The sequence below is a fragment of the Canis aureus genome, chromosome 17 (assembly GCF_053574225.1).
Source record: "Canis aureus isolate CA01 chromosome 17, VMU_Caureus_v.1.0, whole genome shotgun sequence".
Lineage (NCBI taxonomy): Eukaryota > Metazoa > Chordata > Mammalia > Carnivora > Canidae > Canis > Canis aureus.
The window spans coordinates 58,601,088-58,615,444 of NC_135627.1; the positions used below are offsets into that span (position 1 = coordinate 58,601,088).

Consider the following 14,357-nt stretch of genomic DNA (forward strand, 5'->3'; position numbering starts at 1 on the left):
CCGCTGCCCCGACTGAATGGCTCTCAAGTACCCCATTTGCTCCCGGTTAGAGACTGGCACACCTGAAGCTGTAAAACTGGATCATGTGTTCGAAAGCACGAACGGGCCCCGAGCGATCCCCGGCCCTGGCTCCAGCATCCGTTCCCAGGTAGGGTGCGCTGGATGTGGCCGAGGCTCTTACTTTATTATTATTTTTCAAAATTTTAACTTAAATTCTAGTTAGTTAACATGCAGTGCAATACTGGTCTCAGGAGTAGAATTCAGGGCTGGGCCCAAGTGCCTCCTTAACACCCATCCCTCCTCCGCCCACCCCCTCCATCAACCTCAGTTTGTTCTCTGCCCTTAAGAGTCCCTTATAGTTTGTTTCCCTCTCTCTTTTCCCCCATCTCCATGTGTTCATCTGTTTTGTTTCTTAAATTCCACCTATGAGTGAGATCATACGGTATGTGTCTCTCTCTGATTTATTTCACTCAGCATGATACACTCTAGGTCCTTCCATGTTGTTGCAAATGGTAAGACTTCATCCTTTTTGATGGCTGAGGAAGATCCCATTGTATGTAGATACCACATCTTCTCTACCATTCATCTGTCCAGGGACATGTGGGCTCTCTCCATGGTTTGGCCCTTGTTGATAATGGTGCAGTAAACATCGGGGTGTATGTTCCCCTTTGAATCTGTATTTTTGTATCCTTTGGCCAACTACCCAGTAGCACGATTGCTGGGTCTATTTTTAACTTCTTGAGGAACCTCCACACTGTTCTCCAGAGGGGCTGCACCTGTTTGCGCTCCCACCAGCAGTGTAAGAGGGTCGGTTCCCCTTTCTCTGCGTCCTCGCCAACCCCTGTTGTTTCTCCTATCGGTAATTATAGCCATTCTGCCAGGTGTGAGGCCGTGTCTCATCATGGCTTTGATTTGCATGTCCCCGATGATGAGTGATGTTGAACATCTCGTGTCTGTGGGCCATCTGGATGTCTTCTTAGGAAAAGTGTCAATCCACATGTCTCCTGCCCATTTCTTAACTGGATTATTCCGGGGATGTTGAGTTTGATAAGTTCTTTACAGGTTTTGGATACTAAGCCTTTATCAGGTATGTCATTTGCAAATATCTTCTCCCATTCCATAGGTTGCCTTTTTGTTTTGTCGACTATTTCCTTCACTGTGCAGGAGCTTTTTATCTTGATGATGTCCCAATAGTTCATGTTTGTTTTTGTTTCCCTTGCCTCCGGCAACATGTCTAGTAGGAAGTTGCTACAGCTGAGGTCAAAGAGGTTGCTGCCTGTGTTCTCCTCTAGGATTTTGATGGTTTCCTGTCTCACATTTAGGTCTTGCTGAGGTTTTTAAAGGGAAATCGGGTACGTCACCCACGGGGCTTCCTCAAGAGCCTGTGGGTGCTTGATCTGGAGCTCCCTCTGTGTAGCAAGGTGTTGGGGGTAGTCCCTCCGGCCCCCATCTTCACGCCCCCTCTGATTCTTGGTAATAGTGAGAGGTACTTCCTGAGGGGAACTCAGCTCGAAGTAGGTCTGTTTTATTCACAATTAACTTTCAGTCATTTGTCTTTCTTTTTTATTTATTTATTTATTTATTTATTTATGATAGTCATACAGAGAGAGAGAGAGAGAGAGAGGCAGAGACACAGGCAGAGGGAGAAGCAGGCTCCATGCACCGGGAGCCCGATGTGGGATTCGATCCCCGGTCTCCAGGATCGCGCCCTGGGCCAAAGGCAGGCGCCAAACCGCTGCGCCACCCAGGGATCCCGTCATTTGTCTTTCTTTAACCCTGTGGTTCTGCAGGGCTGTAGCTGGCACCCACTGTCCTAGTTTCTTGCAGATACACACGCGCACATTCTTAAACTATAGAGACGTAGCATTTTAGTTTCAACTCATTGCTCACAGTATCAATTTGGTGCCCTCCACGGCACAAAAGCACCCCAGCAATCTTGTTGCCTTGAAAGAAATATTTCCGAAATCAGCCACTCCTGAGAGCTCCATCTCTTGAGTTTTGAGCAAGTTTCTAGCATGCCTGCTATAGAAGCAAAATAAAACACATTATTTTCCAGTCCTGCCTTGCCAAAGATTTCAAAAATACATTGTGAATGTTTTGTGCTTACAGTAAAGAAGAAAGAGTAATACAACAAACGTCTGCTCTCTACCACCCAGATTTGTGACGTGTTAACATTTTGCTGTAGGGATCCCTGGGTGGCGCAGCGGTTTAGCGCCTGCCTTTGGCCCGGGGCGTGATCCTAGAGACCCGGGATCGAATCCCACGTCGGGCTCCCGGTGCATGGAGCCTGCTTCTCCCTCTGCCTGTGTCTCTACCTCTCTCTCTCTCTCTCTCTCTCTCTCTCTGTGTGACTATCACAAATAAATAAAATTAAAAAAAAAAAAACATTTTGCTGTATTATCCCCAAATTATTTTTTTAAGACGTAAATCACAGATGTAGTGGAAGATTCCCATTTGGGAGAGAGGGCATCCACAATCACATTTCCTCTCTCTCTCTCTCTCTCTCTCTCCTATCTTGCATTTTGATGTTTATCATCCATCCCTAATATTTTTAATCATTGACTACATATGTATGGATCCATAAATAAGATTTAGTATTGTCTTGAACTATTTCAACAGTATGGAAATGATACACTACCACACTTCCTTCTGTAAACTGCTTTATTCACTCAATATTATTTTTGAGATTTTTAAAAAATACAGATACACATGGACAAGTTCATTCACTCTACTGAATCATAGGAATAGATGCTTTCTTTATCTATTCTGTGGTTGGTGAGCATTTATTATTGTCCATTTTTCTTCTATAAAAACAATACCCCAGTGAACTGTCTTACACACCTCTATTTGTGCAATTTGAGAAAATATCTCCAGAGTAGAACTGATGGGTCATAGGATGAGATATCTTTAACTTTACTAGACTTTAAAAGTGGTTGTATCAATTTATACAGCCAATAACAATGACAAAGTTTCCTTTTTTTTTTTTAATGTCCTTGCCTCCTCTTTATGGGAAAAATTTCAAATTTACAGAAAAGTTGCCAAGATGATACAATGAACACATGTATCTACTTCATCTTGATTCAACATTTTGCTAACATTTTGCTAAATTTGCTTTCCCTTTCTCTCACTTCAAAATTTCTTGGCCTTTTGCTTTCCATGTTTCTATATCTATCTATCTATCTATCTATCTATCTATCTATCTATATATATATATATATCTTAGAATGAGGACATTCCTCTACATAACATAGTGTAATTATTACAATGAAGAAATCAAATATGGATATAATTCTGTGATATTGTCCAGATTCAAATTTCCCATTGACATAATAATGCTCTTTAAAAATTTTCCCCCAGTCCAAACTCTAATCAGAGATTGAATATTGCATTAAATTGTCATGTATCTTGAGTCTTCTTTAATCCTCTTTAATTAGAAAAACTCTCCAGGCTTTTTTTTTTTTTTATCTCATGACATTGACATTTTTTATCCTTGCCAACTCTTCATAATATCAGATTTCTTATTCTTTACCAAATTGGTGGGAGTGAAACAACATCTCATTGTGATTTTAGTTTGCTTTTTCTTAATTCCTAGTGAAATTGAGGAATTTTTCATAAGCATAATGGAAATTTAGACATCTTTTTAAAATTTGTTTCTTAATATTCTTTACCCATTTCGGTATTGAATTGTTTACCATTTTTAAAGATATTTTATAAAAGTTCTAGATATATTCTGGATACTCAATGACTGTCACTTAAAGGTAATGTTAGCTACGAGGCTGGCCTATGTTGTCAGAGGGTTTTGGTTTGTTTTCTTTTTTAAAGATTTTATTTATTTATTCATGAGAGACACAGAGAGAGGCAGAGACACAGGCAGAGGGAAAAGCAGGCTCCCTGTGGGGACCCCAATGCGGGACTCAATCCCAGGACCCCGGGATTACACCCTGAGCCGAAGGCAGGTGGTCAACCACTGAGCCACCCAGGCATCGCTGTCAGAGGTTTTTAATATTTAAATGTATCTATCTTTCCTTTAATGAATTGTGACTTAATAAATCATTTTCCATCCCAATGTCATAAGACATTCTCATAAAGATAAAGATAATTTTAGATTTTTTATCCACTTGAAATCTATTTTTGTTTTAGTGTATGATGCAAATCTAACTTCAACTTTCTATGTGTAATGTATTAGTGCCATTTATTGAAGAGTCCATCCTCTCCCCAGTGATCCATAATGCCACCTCGTGTATCAGGTTTGCATCATACACTAAAACAAAAATAGATTTCCACTCAAGAGTGGACTCAGTGGGTCATAGGTTACAGACACCTTTAACCATAATAGATATTGCCAAATTGCTCTTTACGATGGTCGTATTGGTTTATGTGACCAATAACAATGAGATAGTTTCCATTTCTTCATCCCTTCACCAACTCTTTTTTGGAAAAGATTCCATTGGTTTGTTTTTCGATCCACACTAATCAATATCACACTATCTTAGACTAAGTACATCTTGGCAGTAAGTGTTGTTATCTGGTTAGGAGGTTCTCTATCACCAGCTGGCTGCAAGATGAGGAGGAGAGACACCTGCGACAGAGTCAGACTTCCTCAGTTTTGCCTTAGCTCACCTCCATCCCCACTCACAGTCTCACACTGGCTCAATAAAGGCTTATTGGCGAGTGCTACTGAGATTTTGTGGTCATGGAGCATTATTAGGACATTGTGAAGATTAAATGAGCAAGTCCCTGGAAGCGCTTGGTACAAACTAAGCACTTCTATAAATGTAAGCTATTATTACAATTTCAGTTAATGGCAGCGAATCAGTTGAGTCATTCAAATTGGAGACCCGAGGCTCATCATTGATTCCTGTATGGTCCCTCCACCCACAATTACCAAGGCCACGGATTCTACTTCCTTGATATTTCTCAATGCCAGTTACTACTCCCCTTCCCTGCTGCCCATGCCCTGGTTTAGGTCCTCATTGCTGCTTATCTTGATTCCGACCTCCCTGCAGCCCTACTCGTGTTCTCCTAATCCTTTCTCCATGCCTCTGCCAGAATGATATTTCTAAAATAAATTTGATCATGGCGGTCCTCACTGCTTTCAGAAAAAAATATACTTAATTACTACCTGTGTGACCGTGAGTAAGCAACTTAACATCTCATGCCTCTGTTTCCCAATCTGTAAGATGGGGATAATTATAATACCTCTTATAGCTGTTGTGAATATAAAATATAATTTACATGTAGTGCATGGTGCATGATGAATACTCAGGAAATGTTACGGCTAGTTTTGAGTTTCTCATTTTCATTAGTGGATGATGCCTGTGGTGGTTCTGTGTTGCTGACCCTGTCTCCATCATCCTCATCATTTTCTTTCTTTTTATAAGTATGTTAAGTCTCAGCCATGTGGTTTGGGTTGGGTTGACTCTATTTCAACCCTCAGGTCAGTTTCTACTGACTCAAACCAATCAGGGCATCCCATTGCCTTAAGCCAAGTCAGGCCAATGAGAGCCCAAAAAAAGGTTAGTTTGCATCATTGAAAGATGGATTCTCCTTCCCTGAAGATCCTGAGCAAGAATATTTACACCCCCAGGAGCTACATGCTGCCCTTGTAGGACCACAAGTGAAGGCAGCTTTATGAGGAAACAACTCTATGAAGGGCAAAGTGGAGGCTTGAAACAAAATATGCTGGATTACTGGTTCAAGCCTCATGTGAAGGTAGCCCTGTATCTTGACTTTCATGAACCCATTAATTTGCTTTACTCTTTAGGCCAGTTTTAGATGGGTTTTCCACTACTTGCAACATAGAGTCTAACATATAGTACCTCAAATGGATTCTCAAACACCTCCTCTTCTTCCATCCATGCTGTTCTAAGTGAAGCTGACTCTAAGTTCCTTACCTACTATAGTGCGTTGAATGATGGCTCCCCAAAAGGTATATCGACCTGGAACCTGTGAATGTCACCTTGTTTGGAAAAAAAGGTCTTTGCAGATGTAATTAAGTTAAGGAGATACACTTAAAATGAGATATACTGACTTAATGAGATATTCAGTTATCTCGAAATGAGATATATTGAATTATCTGGGTGGGCCCTAAATCCTGGGACAACTGTCCTTATAAGAAGCAGAAGAGGATAAGACATGGTCATAAAAAAAGGCCATGTGAAGGCAGAGACAAACGTTGGAGCATCCATAGCCAGGGAATGCCTGGAGTCATTGGAGGCTGCAAGAGGCAAGGAAGGACTCTCCCTTACAGTCTTCAACACTAGAGCCTAGGGACACTGTACTTTTGGATTTCTAGCTTCCAGGCTATCACAGAATTCACTTCTATTGTTTTAAGCCATCAAGTTTGTGGTGATTTATTATGATAGCCCCCAGGAAATTTGTACACCTGTCTTAGGCAGGCCACCTGTGTACCTAGGACTGCCAGACTGAGGGATCCACATCTCCAAGAGTTGCTGCCCTATACGAGAGAAGTTGCCGGAGTGTATTCTTCACAGCCCCTTCTTCACTCTGGTGCTCCCCTATGTATTTGTAAGACATGATTATTTTCCAGATCCATATCCTGAGATTTCATCTAGGTCCTTTTACTCACCTCTTATATCACAACTTATGCTAAATGAGGATGGCCATATGTGTAAACCATCTTAGTTTACACCTTCTGTCCCAGTGTTATTATTAATAGCATCCTTTCACTTTCAGAAATGTCTCATTTGGTCAGTTAATTCTATGGCCATCCAAGGTTCAAGCCTTGTTAATGAAACCTATCAGCTTCTGCTAAACTCTTTGTGTTTAAGATACCAATTATTTAAAAAGAGAGAGAGAGCGAGAGAGCAGTAATTACCTTCCTACTCACACTTCCCGAGGAAAGGTGCCTGTGCCCAGAGCTCTAGCCCTTTAATGGCTAGCACCACCTGTTTCCACACCCATGATGGACTGAGGTGGCCACCTGGCTCAAGTGGACCTTATCCATGGACTGGTCAGAAGCAGGTGATCTTGTCATCTGCCTCAAAAAGATGAGCCTGATATGCTAAATTTCAGGAATTTGAACTTGGGAAATCGAGAGACTTGGGAGATTAGGAACGCAGCTGTAATGAAAGGACATGAGGCAGCGTTCAGGACTTGAGTGATAATAATCTGTGAGTCCTGCGGTGAAAGGGATGGGAAGCATCAACTGTCCATCCTGCCACAGGACTGCATGTCTGGAGTTGTGCTCGAGGGGGCGCCAGTCACACAGGACGCCTAACCATCTGCCCTCCCTGCACTCATGCAGGGAGGTAGCCCTGATTGCTCCGCTCCCTGCACCGCTCTGTTCCCCTTCCAGTTGTTACAGACCCTATTAGTGGTTCTCCTACTCTGCTGGACATTAGAATTCCCTGGGGAGTTGACAAAAAAAAATCCTGATTTCGCGAGTCGCACCCTAGATTGAGTCAATGAGAATCTCTGGAGACTCTCCATAGTCTTCAAACCTCATCAGGTAAGGTGGGTGTGTGGTCAACTTTGAAAATCACGGATACCTCCCTGGGTCCCCTTTTCTGAAGGCATTTGAATGGATCCCTGTTGCAGCCTGAGGACCCATATATATCACTTCTCCATCTCTCGGGGGCCCTCTGACACTTCCCTGATGTTCTAGAGGGAAGGGCAGGGTCTATGACAGTTTTCTTACTGACCAGCTGTCATAATCCTTATCTGGAAAAATCCTGTGCACTTTGCCTGACACTCTAAATAGCAAGGTAGTTAAATTGCCGGCTAATTTCATGAGCTGTTTGAATAGCTCTTTGCATGAAAATGAGAATTATGTAAAACAGAATCTCAGTTTTTGTTCATTGCTCTTGATGCTTCTGTAGACGGGATGAATCATCTCTCAGCTACAACTGGACTGGAATCTCTCTTAAAATACACAGCAAAAGTTGATTGTGCATTTTTTTTTCTTCCGGTATTTCTTCTTACTGGTTTCAGCCTGTTCATTTTCTACCATGTTTCTGTCCGTCTGCCTGGATACAAACATTCTTCTCTTAGCAGCAGCAGCAGCAGCTGGCAGATGCCTGTGGTTTATAAAAGAGTATGGAGACATAAGAACTATATCTGGGAACAGCCGCCCTTAATAACAAACTGATTCGTGCTCTAGAATTTTCTTCATTAAATGGACATGAAGGAACAGACTTTTCTGCTCACTAGGTGACTTACTCCTGTATTTGCTCTTAAATCATTGGTCGTTTGTTGTTACTAGCAGCACCCAGGCACCCAGCACCTGAGCATGGTTGTTAGAAATGAGGTTAAATGATCTGATTCCAGAAAGAAAAATCTTTTATGATCAACAGTGATAGGCAGGACCTATTTAGAGCCAGATACCACCCACTGCGATGTGCTTAGTTGTCCCCACGAAAAGGTAACAGAGAAAGGTAGCAGCCAAGCATTTTCCAGGTAGGCTTGTAGGCCTAGGCTCGTTTATGCAACGGTCATTAATAGTTCTTGGTTTCTTTGTTGATGGGAAGGCCCAGAGATTTGACATGTCTGTCAGCCAAAGTAGAGACTGTGAGACTCCTGGGTGGGGCATTCTAGAGAATAAAGAGAGACGCTCCCCAGTTTTAGAGACTCCATGCTCATTGTCTTTGCTTTTTAACCTGTTTTTCTTGGCTGCCTAGTGAGCTCCTTCTCATCCTTGAAGACCCAACTCAAGTGACAACTCTGTGAAGGTCTCTCTCTTGTTTCCTATGCTAAGGTAAGGGGACCCTGGACATAATGTTATCATTGTACTTCTTCTCTTGAGTCCACTTAGCCATGGCCTGCTTTTCTCACCAGTTAAAAAACCCTCTGAAGGTAGGACTGTCTCTCTGATGCATCCCTTCACCCTACAACCTGCAAAAGTGTCTGCTGACACATAACTGGTACTCAGTACACAGGTGGTGAGTTCAGAACTCTACAGAAATGACACTAGAAGGGTAGACGGGACTAACGTTATTTAAGGATGTCCTATGTACCCAGCACTTACAAATCATCTTAACAAGTAAATATTTGTTACTTCCTTACTAAGTAAATACAAATATAAGAATATTGAGGTTCAGAAATATTAAGAATCTTTCACTGCTGATAAGGGGCAGGGATGGAAGTGGACTCTGGGGCTCTCTGACTCTGTCACATTCTCTCTCCACTCTCTGCCCGTGAGAGCCTGAGGTACCCTCAAAGCCCCCTTTTAAAATTGAACCATATATTCCTTTTCCTTAAATAGAACATGCTAATGAGCACAATTCACCTCATTTGAAAGATCATTCCAAAGATATCAGTGTTAGCCTCGTGTATGCAAAACCTTCAAAAAAGTGTAGGTATCCTCAAGCGCACAAGGAAGTCGTTCTTTCAGGAAAAATGGGAGTGTGACTCATACACATATTTGGTATATTAAATTCACAGTATTAAGTAGTTTCATGAGATAGGGGTTCACAACGTGGTGGGTTTCTTTCAAAAACAAGTTCAGAAAACACAGCAGGGTGTGTTAGCGCCTCTCAAAAGCAAACACATTCTGCAATAACAAGTGACCTCAGTCCCACAAGGACTGTAATAGAATAACACCACTTATAGATGAGCTTAGAGAGGCAGGATAGTAGGAAGAGCTTCCCGTCATCATCACGAATGTGTCAGCGACGGTGCTAAGTACTACAGGCTCACAGACACTCTACAAGGAGGATCTTGAAGAGATATTTGCACAACCACGTTCAGAGCAGCATTATTCACAGTTGTTAGAAAGTGGAAGCAACCTGAGTGTCCATTGGTGGATGAGTGGCTAAGCAAAATGTGGTCTATGCAAATGATGGAATATTATTCAGCCTTGAAAGGAAGGAAGTTCTGACACATGCTACCACAGAGATGAACCTTGAGGACATTGTGCCAAACAAAAGAAGCCAGTCACAAAAAGACAAACACTGTATGACTCTACTAAGGTACTAAGTAGAGTACGTGAGGTACTAAGAGCAGTCGAATTCACGGAGGGAGGAAGTAGAACAGCGGTGGCCACGGGGCTGCGGGGAGTGGGGAAGGCGAGTTAACGTTTAATAGGTGTGGGGTTTCAGTTGGGGAAGATGAAAAGAGTTGTATGTGTGGCTGGTGGTGTCGGCTGTCCCACATCATGAAGGTACCTAAGTCGTATGCTTAAAATGGCCACAGTGGTAAGTTTTATGGTATACGTATTTTGCTACCATAATAAAGCTGGAGAAACAAAGCAAAAGTAGAATATATGGTTATAGGTATATTCAGAAAACGGATGGAAAGGGGGATGGAAGCAAACACGCCAAGGGGACAACAGTACTTCCCTCCGAGGCCGGGTGGGGAAGCACCGGGACGGGGCAGGTGGACGCGGAACCGGGGCCTCACCGGTAATGCCAACTAGACACCCGCTTCCTCCTGTCCTCCCCTTCTCCCTCCTGGCTCAGTGCTGAAGCCCCGTCCACACGAGCACAGCTGGTTGGCAGCCTCTGAGCCCATCCTGAGGCCCGACAGCTAGGACGGAGGGCAGATGTCGATTTTAGCTTCCGGCCTCCCCACGCTGATAGGAAAGGGCCGGGCTGCAGGCCGGGCTCTCGGGACCCACGGTGGTGCTCGGGGCGGTGGGCTCTGCGCTGCGGCCACATGGCCAAAGGTGTGAAGCAGAGATGGGGGTGTGAAGCCCGTGGATTTTTAGACGATTTCTGACTCCACGAGGTCAACTCTATATAGTCGGAAACCACCAAGGTACAGTGAGCACACAAGAGAAAGAAGCTGGGCCAAGCAAGGATCGTGACCTCTGTGAACCCCATTTCCAGCAGCCCCCCAGGGTGCCCTCTCCACCCACCTGCTGAAAGCCAGCAGCTCTTGCCTCCTCCTGCGGGGCTTTTGTTCCCTGTCAAGAAGCAAAGCACCAGTAAGAAATAATGTACGGAGCTGTGCGAGGCCAAAGATGTTCATCACCAGGTTATTTATGACGGTAAATTTTAAAATACTTGAAATATTCAACAACAGGAGGGGAATTCACGTATTTATGGACTGAGAAGAAAGTCAAGAGTGACATTTCAAGTTACCTACCATGTAACTTGAATTACCATGGGTATTTTCTTTGTAGCTTCTTTCTACATTTTCCAAATTCTCCACGGTGAGTTCGCATCCCTTTTGCAATCAGAAACGCAATATTTTGGATTTTTAAAGAAAAGAAACACAGCCAACCTCCCTTTCTCATCATCCCCGTCTTCCACCACCCTGGCTGCCTGTCGCGGGCAGTTTCATCTCTTCACTACGCTCGTTTTCCAGACAAAAACTCACACTCTGCCTTCTCTGTTTCCACTGAGCGCTCTAGGTCCATATGGAATCATTGTTTCCACTGGGAGCGGATTTAGGGACGTAGAATTTTCAGGTGCTCAAGGCCATGGGTGGGTGGGTGGAGGGAGGGAACACCGGGGGCAAAACTAGACAGAGGCACAACCGGAGCCCCACAGATACCGGTGTCACCGTCCCTGCCGGCAGCTGTCCAGCTGAGTTCCCAGTTCCCAGCTTGAGGCCGCCCGAAAGTCAGTAAACAGGTGGAATGGAAAGTGAGAGGATGCGAGTGGGGAGGACACCGAGAACCCCCAGCCCACCCCACTCCCAACTGAGGACACCTACAAGTCCCTTCTTTTGTTATTTAAGGTGACTAGGCCGGATGCACCGCATTCTGCTAATTCAGGCCTGGTTGGCCAGCGTTGACTCAACCTTTCTGATCCAAGGTCCAGTCGGTGGTGAGAAACTGTATTCCTGTTTGGGGTTTAGATAGTATCCTGGTAGCAGGGGAGTAAGGCTCCTGCAGGCTGCCATCACCTGCACACATCCCCAAGGGGATCAGGGTAAATCAGGGATACAGACCGTTATTCGGCACCTATTGGATGGCGTGCCATCTGGGCAGCCCAGCCCTGGATAAAAGGGCAGGAAGACGGGCATGGGAAGGGGCGAGACAGCCCGGGGGACGCTGGGGGTGAGCTCAGTGAGCCAGGCTTGCAGACATTTGTGAGGACGAAAGCCTGGAGGATGCCTTCAGGTGGGGCTTCCAGGCCCTGACTGAGCTCCACCCTTGGCTGGCTGTTTCCCGGCCCTGGGGGTCGCCTGGCCGCAGAGGGAAGGGACGTGAGCGTGAGCGAAGCAACGAGGGACGCAGACTTTCCGAGGAGCCTCTGCCTGTTGCCTGGAATACTTAGGGTACCTGAGGGCCAGGCAGTTCGATGTCCCTGTCATGTCAGCAAGAGAGGGCTACCGTCTAGTAGCTAGTCGGGCAGGACAAGGACAGGGACAGCGGAAACCAACACGCTTGTGCTCAACCAGGAGCAGACAGCACACCCGCGAGAGAGGGGGCTGCTTTGGGGGTGGAGGGACCATGCGAGGCGCCCACTCTGGCCGTGGGTTCACTGAGGAAGGCCTCCCTCCCTCGCCGGCCCATCAGCAGTGGTGGTGCCGGGGAGGGGGAGGCCCGGGCCCTCCCGGCGTGGTGTACCCTGCACTGTAAGGGTACACACTGCACTCTACGAAGTTCCAAGCAAGCAGACACTGGGCGTTTCCTTCACTGCTGTGTCCGAAGCCCCCAGTCAGTGTCGGAAACATCCCAGATGCCCAGAAAATATTTGCTGTCCAGAGAGAGAAACAAACGAAGTGGGAAACTACAAATTAGAAAATCTGCAAGAGAATCTGCAATCCTACCTCGCCCGATGCGGTGTGACCTGCATTCCAGGGCCTTTCCAAGTGACTTTGGGCAAATGACTCAGAACCCGGTGTTTTGTTGGGTTTTGCTTTTTCATCTATAAGGTAGGGGCAATAATACATTACAGGGCTCCTGAAGGGATCGAAGGAGATCAAGTATACCAGAGTGATTTGTAAATTGTAAAGTGTGGAGATGTTCGCTCTTTTGTGATGATGATACGATGAGGACAATACCAGTGACGGTGACAATGACAGTTTCCCTTAGAAGAATGTGGGGGGAAATGGTGAAGGAACTTTAGAGGATCTAAGGTTGATAGGTGGGACAGGAGTGAATATGTTGATGGAAAGAAAAGTCCTAGAAACCAGAGACCCCGGTGCCGGATTTGCTCCAGTGGCTTGTGTAACTAGTCATCCTTCATGAACACCACACGAGGGAAGCTCATTTTAAGGCAAGGAGTATCTTTTGCTTCTGCTTTTCTGTTTTTTCTTTTTTTCCAATGCATCTTACATGGTACATTGCTCATTCCAAGTAGAAAACATTTGTTGGGGGAAGAAATGGATGAATGTGGCAAAGAAGAAATGAGAATGTTGGTTAAGCAGAGATTGCTCCCTGAAAGTAATTTGTTCAAGCACAATCAAAACTGATCTTGTTGGGATCCCTGAGTGGCGCAGCGGTTTGGCGCCTGCCTTTGGCCCAGGACGCGATCCTGGAGACCCGGAATCGAATCCCACGTCGGGCTCCCGGTGCATGGAGCCTGCTTCTCCCTCTGCCTGTGTCTCTGCCTCTCTCTCTCTCACTGTGTGCCTATCATAAATAAATAAAACAATTAAAAAAAAACTGATCTTGTTGCTCCCTGATTTAAATATTATCTTGGCTCTTTCTTGCTCAAAAAAATAAAGTCCAAGCATATTAGTATTACCAGGGCATAAAAGGTCCTTCATAAATGGGATCCAACCTATCTCTTCAGTCTCACCCTCCATCACTCCATCTCCCCAGCACTAAGTCCTTGCACAGCTGCCTTTACTTGTCCTACATTCTAATGATGGTAAACTTCTTGGAGCCCCCTGGACAGGCTGGGTCTTTTCACGGGCCATTTCCTCCCTTTGGCACACTCCTGTGCATTTTATTGAGATAGACACTCAATGCTCTGTTCTATAAAGTCCTCCCTGATATTCCCAGCATTTGTTCATTCACAGAACAAGTGTTTCCTTAGAACCCGGATGCAGCCACGAGCACATCAGAGCAGGTCTCTGTCTTCATGGAGTATTCAATCAAATTGGGTAGGAGAGAATCATAGACGAAAGGAAGAGGTTGATGTATGCTATGTTAGGAGGTGGTAAAAGTAAGGGGGGTGGGGACCTGGGGATCAGGTGGTGGGGCACGTGCCATTTTATTTAGGATGATGTATCAGTCAGGACAGGACAGGTTATATTGCAATAACAAAGATACCCCTAAAATTTGATCGATCTATACAATTTGCTTCTAGCTCATGCCACATGACCGCTGAAGACCAGCTAAGGTTTAGCTTCATGTTCCTCGCTCTGAAGATAGGCCCAAGCAAGCATTTCAAATTGCATTGGTAGAGGCTGAAGAGAATGAGAAGAAACATACACTGACTGTTAAGGGTTTTACCTGAAAAAAATGACACCAGTTCTATCTTCTTATGTTTTTTGCC

General features: G+C 44.8%; 1 long non-coding RNA gene across 1 annotated transcript; it reads left to right on the forward strand.

The window, feature by feature from the left end:
• Window positions 1-888: 888 nt before the first annotated feature.
• LOC144288084 (uncharacterized) lies at window positions 889-13,495 on the forward strand. The gene is made up of 3 exons (XR_013356030.1): window positions 889-1,087; window positions 8,640-8,716; window positions 11,644-13,495. It is a non-coding gene; the product is annotated as an uncharacterized LOC144288084 (long non-coding RNA).
• Window positions 13,496-14,357: the final 862 nt, after the last annotated feature.